This window comes from Aethalodelphis obliquidens, unplaced genomic scaffold (assembly GCF_003676395.1).
Source record: "Aethalodelphis obliquidens isolate GAN/ISIS:26980383/991018 unplaced genomic scaffold, ASM367639v1 scaffold3, whole genome shotgun sequence".
NCBI lineage: Eukaryota > Metazoa > Chordata > Mammalia > Artiodactyla > Delphinidae > Aethalodelphis > Aethalodelphis obliquidens.
The window spans coordinates 51,237,337-51,243,668 of record NW_020837947.1 but is presented as its reverse complement, the minus strand read 5'-3'; positions in this window follow the sequence as shown (position 1 = coordinate 51,243,668).

Sequence of the window (6,332 nt, the reverse complement as noted above, 5' to 3'; positions counted from 1 at the left end):
AGCAGGGCAACATGTTTATACAAGGAAGGAAAAGCTGCTACTCCAAATCAAGAAATTTAACAAAGAAATAACCGAACTAAGAATTTCTGAACCTGCTGGGTGACAAGAGATCATCCACAAAAGGCAATCATAAATTTAAGATTTCATGGCATTCATGTAATAGGGTTAATATTCTCTGCACGGAATTTTCCACCTTTGCCTGTCTTCCCTTTTCTTACTGCTTTATTTTTTATTTTTCTGGTCATGCTGTGTGGCTTGAGGTATGTCAGTTCTCCGACTAGGGATCGAACCCAGGCCCCAGCAGTGAAAGCACTGAGTCCTAACCACTGGACCGCCAGGGAATTCCCTTGAATTTCAATTAGTTTCAACCTAATAAAGGCTTTTTATAGCCAACCAGAAACTCCTGCAGTAATCAAAGGCTCTAAACTAAAAACTATAGTGCTAATATGTTGTAAGCATTCAGGGGATCCTGGATAAAGCACAGTTAAACCCCCTGATAATGCACTCATCAAAAATATAATTTTAGGTATACTTCAGAATGGGCAACTGGTTCCCATTTCTTGCCTAGCCCCTATTTGAGAACAAGGCAGGGATAAGGGTCAGGGGTAGGGCTTAAAGTTCTACACTAGGGTGGGGAAGGGGGTCTTGGAGTGGAGGCAAAGGTCATGAAGGTGAAGGAAAGTCATGGGAACTTGTTTCAGAAAGAGAGGAGGTGAAGGGTGAGTCCCTGGTCCTCAGTATTCTCCCAGATGAATTTCTGAATCTGGCCAGCTAACTGGTACATTTCTGGGATCATGGATGCTATCCTGTTGCCTCTGGACTCAAAATTATCCCCAAAAATATTTAAGTTGGAGCCAACCACCACCACCAGGTGGCACCAAATCACAGTTGAGTTGGGCATGAATTTAGATAGGGCAGCTAGACTCCCAGAATTCCTCACCAGCTAGCTCTATACTGGTCATTTTTTTTTGTTAATCTTACAAAAAATTGTGACCTCACATTTCACGTCACTGAATTCTTTGGATCTCACATATCCAATTACTAATAATTGAGGCAAGTATTCTCTTAGTAGACTAAAGACCAAAAGAGACTAAATTAGACATTGTGCTAATTGCTTTATAGACATTAGCTAGTTTAATCCCTCAAAAACCTATGAGGCATAATATGAAAATACCTATTTTTATAGGCAAAAAATTCTCAACTATTGACATTTTCATCTAGTACAGTCTAACAGTTATTACTAAACTACTCGTTGGGTGCTGAGCTCTCTATATATACTTCATAGCTTGAGCTTATTAATTATCTGATTCAAAATTTTGATATGTGTATTTTATGTCTGCTTGATTTATCAATTTCTGAAAGATGTGGCTACAATCTTTTAACTGTAACTTGATTTATCCATTTCTCCCTGCATTTTTTTTTCAGTTGTTCCTTTGTATATTTTGAGGCTGTATTGTTAAGTGCATACATGTTTTTTATGGTTATATCTTTTTGCTCTATTGTTCCTTTTATCAGCATATAATGCCCTTCTTTGTCCATTATATTTTTTTGCCTTATATTCTATATTGTCAGATATTAATATTCCTTTCCTTTTTTCTTTTGGCTCATATTTTTTTCCATCTTTTATTTTCAATCTTTCTGTGTCTTTTTGTTTTAAGTTTCTCTTTTAGACAACTTATTATTGGATATTGCTTTTTTTTTTTTTTTTTTTCAGTACGCGGACCTTTCACCGCTGCGGCCTCTCCCGCTGCAGAGCACACGCTCCGGACGCGCAGGCTCAGTGGCCATGGCTCATGGGCCCAGCTGCTCCGCGGCATGTGGGATCCTCCCGGACCGGGGCACGAACCCGCGCCCCCCGCATTGGCAGGCGGACTCCCAACCACTGCGCCACCAGGGAAGCCCCCGGATATTGCTTTTTAACTGAATCTGAGATTCTGTTTTTTTAATTGGTGAATTTAATTAATTTATTATAATTCGTTCTCATATAAGTACTAATTTCTGCCATTTTATTCTATATTTTTCACTTATTACACAGTTTATACTTCTTTTCCCTTTTTTTGTTTTCTTTTTTTTTTTTAATTGAGGTAGAAATACATATAACATAGTTTCAGGTGTGCAACATAATGATTAGATATTTGTATATACTGAGAGATAACTACCACAGTAAATCTAGTTAACATCCATCACCATACATAGTTAACGAAGTTTTTTTAGGATTTACTCTCTTAGCAACTTTCAAATATGCAACACAGTATCACTAGCTGTAGGTCACTGTGCTGTACGTTACCTCCCCATGACTTACATTTTATAACTGAAGGTTTGTGCCTTTTGACCACCTTTACCCATTCCCCTCCTCCCCCATCCCAACCCCTGCTGCTGGCAACCACCAATCTGTTCTCTGAATCTATGAGTTCAGTTTTTTTCAGATTCCACATGTAAGTGGGATCATACAGTATTTATCTTTCTCCCCTTTCTACTTTCTATTGGGTAGGGTTTTGTTTGTTTGTTTTTGCTGGCTTAAATGTTGAGCATTCCAGTTTGCCTGGAATCTGTCTTACTTCAAAACTCATGTTTTGTCTTTTGTACCACACCAAGAGTTAGATGTCATTGGAACCTTAGAAATTTGTCATCTACCCACTGAATCTAAAACTGGTACTGGTGTGAAAATTATTTGGAAGTTTATAAGAAATGTTGATTCCTGGACCTCCTCTTTAGAGACTCTGCCTCAGTAGGTCTGGGTAAAGTCCTGAATCTACAGCAAGCCCCTGACTTTGATGCAGGTGGTTCACAGACCACACTGTGGGAATACTGTTCTCATCCAACCCCACAGCTTTCCAAATAGCAAGCTTTACACTTCTCTTTGCTCTTTAAATATTGCTTTTTAAAGATACACCCCTGGGTGGGCTCTACAGTCTCCTTTCTAGACCTTTTCTCACTTTATATTGTCCTATATGTTAAAAGAATTCTCTAGACCTACTTTATATATAATTTATATTCTTCTAATTAGTTTCCAATCCAATGTTCCTTTACTATTACTCTATCTTACTTGCTTCCTTCATCATTATAAACACATATTTCCTGGGAGTACCCTAGCAGTCTAGTGGTTAGGACTCAGTGCTTTCACTGCTGTGGGCCCGGGTTTGATCCCTGGTCAGAGAACTAAGATCCTGCAAACCGCATGGCGGGGCCAAAAAAATGAAATAAAATTTTAAAAAATTAAAAAATAAAATAAAAACATATTTCCGTTGACAGCATTTACTGAATGTCAACCTCTGTAATGGGTGCGGAGATAGGGGCTTTCGAGCACTCAGCAGCCACTTTGCTAGTAAGCACGACTGTCTCCACTTCTGAAAGGCAAGACAAAGCTTGGGGAATTTGCCTAATGTCACATTCAATGGGGAAGCTAGTATTTGAACCCAGATCTGTCTGTTCTATTTGTTATATCCCACTCTGCCTTCAAAGAGACTCTGATCCTCAGAAGCCCACAGTATAGTGGTGAAAGACACAAACAATCTCCCTCTCTGGTCATCTTTGTATCCAAGATAGTGCTTTGCACATAGTCACACTTAATAAATGTCAGTGAAAAGAAAACATGAATTTATCCTGGTTTCTTACTTCTTTCTCAGTTTATGGTTTTCAAGTCAGGGGAATCACAATCGGGTAAAACAGAGAAGTAAAGAGGACCGTTTGGAAAAACACAAATTCGGAGACAAAACAGAAAGAACACTCTATGTCACACAGTGAGTTTCTTCCTCTGAACAGCTACTGTAACAGATCATCAAAGTCCCATTATGTGAAAATGCCCATTGTAATAAGCTAGGGCTACTTTCATTTTGAACTCTTCAATTTATTTTTCTAATTAATTCAGTAAAAGTCTTTAGGTGATACAACATGTAATATTACTACTATTTTCTCCTTCCTGGACTCAGTTTTATAATGCTGATGTTGAACATAATAGAGCAAGCAACTATAGGTAATTGTAGAAACTATTGTTGGGAATTTGCATATGAAATACACACCTTTTACTGCCTCTAGTTGGCATTGTTAACTCAGTTATAAATAGTACAGCTGACATACTGCAAACAGAAAGTGCTTTTTGATGGGCAAAAATGGAAGATTGCTACGGAGGAGGAAGTGTTAGCACACAATGTTTAAGCTGGAAAGCTTTCATTAGCACTAGTCAAGGGGGAAAGTGATTAATTTACTAATCATGGCCTTGCTTAAGAATCCAATCATATAGAAAGACTTACGTAAAGCTTTCTAAAAACAGATATTTGTGCTACTATTTAGGTAAACAAGTAATACATCCAGTCTATAAACATATTTGAAGAGTGTTGATGGGCACTTTTAAGAAAATGAAGCAGTTCCCTTCGGATTAATCTCTTGCTGTGTATACGCGGTGAGGCAAAGGAAATAATAGGACTGAGATATAACATTGGAGAGTGCAGTTTATATTTATACCACTCTTGAAGATAAAGCTTACACTGGGGTCATTTTGCTGAAATCATCTACTAGAATTTGAAAATTTAAAAACTATTTGAAAAACTTTAACCATTGAGAAAGAACAAAAATATGCCATTCATTGTGACTGTATGACCATAAAAATTATAATTCATAGGGCAGTATTTTTGCGGTGTTTTATACTGCTTGAGGGCAAAAATTCAATCACTGTTACTATGCAGGCTGTTTCAATCATTACGAGGCATAGGTACAGACTAGTGATGACTTTTGTAAATGATAAAACATTTGCAGAAATTGTTATATTTTTATGGGCTGTAATACTTCAGTTTTCAAAAGTTTGGGGTCATTTTGGTTTTTTTTTGTTATGGGTATAAAGCAACTATGACACAGAATTTTAATGCTGAACTACTCATCCAGATGACAGGAGAGGTGAGGGGGCTAGGGACAAAATTTTCTTCCTACGCATTTGATTTTAGGCATTTATATTTGCCTGAGTGCTTTGGTACCATGGTGACAGCTTAGCAACAGCTAGATGAAAATTAAGGTAATCTGCCATGCCAGCCTCTGATCATAAAAAGTTGGTAGGTAGGACACTGGGAAGAAAAATACAGATGTTTAGACGTTTAATGGTTAATTCAAAAAGAGACTTGTTCTATTACCTGCCCTTGTCCGTCTCTTCACCTTCTCTCTCTCTCTCTTTATAAAGAGATGAGGATCTAAAAAAAAAAAAACAAAAACAAGAAACAACCCAAACAAACCCCCGTATTTAAATTGATGAGATAAAACAAAAATTAAACCTTTTTAAATAGGAAATAAAACAACACAGTTTATTCTTTCTTAAATAGGATCTAATGATCACAATATGTGCATGCAAAGTGTTTTTTGTTTTTTTGCTTTTTGTTTCTGGCTGCGCTGCATGGCACCCGGGATGTTAGTTCCCAGACCAGGGATCAAACCCCCCCCATGCCCCCTGTAGTGGAAGTGCGGAGTCCTAAGCACTGGACTGCCAGGGAAGCCCCTGGAAAGTGTTTTGCAAAGACATTTCCAAAGGGTTTTTTCATACTAATGGACATTTGATTTCTGTTGATGGATACTGTCATTTTTAAAGACAACATATGATGTCTTTCATTATCTTTTTTATAATTTATATGTAAAACAGAGAAAGTAAAATAATCTGAAAGGAAGAACATAACCTTTGGAAAGCTAAGAGGAAATAAAATCACCTTGATTTTCAGGGCTATTAATTTTATTTCAAATACCCTGGTAATGGTAAAATACAGGTTAAATCAAATAGTCCTTAGCTAGTTGAACAGACATGGCAAATGGACTTCAACTTGCCTGCTGGCTCTGACACAATAATAGTGGCCCTGGAGAGCTGTGTTGAGGAGGATTCTGAGGTTCTGTAGGAAAAGGGCTGTGAATGATGAGTGAATGCCTGTCACAGCTGAGAGCGAGACTAGAGGGTAAAAGACTTGTTAAGTGCAATGTGGGGAGTGGAAGGGAAGGAGGGTTAGCCCAAAGCACCCAAATACAGACTGTAAATTTAAGTCTTACATTTTATAATATAATGAATGCAAATCTTACATTTAATTCCATAATATATATATCTGGTATGCTATACAAGTTTAAAGGCTCATTTGTAGTTAATTTACCTAACGTTAACTTTGTGGGAAAAAAATATGTTCTTAGACAATGTGCATGTTCATTCTGTGGCTTCCACAGTACCTGGCAGGCTTCTGAGTATCCCTGGGAGTCTCTGCACCCCATTTAGTGACACCCACACCTGGAAGATTGATAGAAATAAAACAGTTTGAATTTGTGCATGATAATGTAAGACTCAGAGAAGTAAATTAACCTGCTTGTCAATAGCA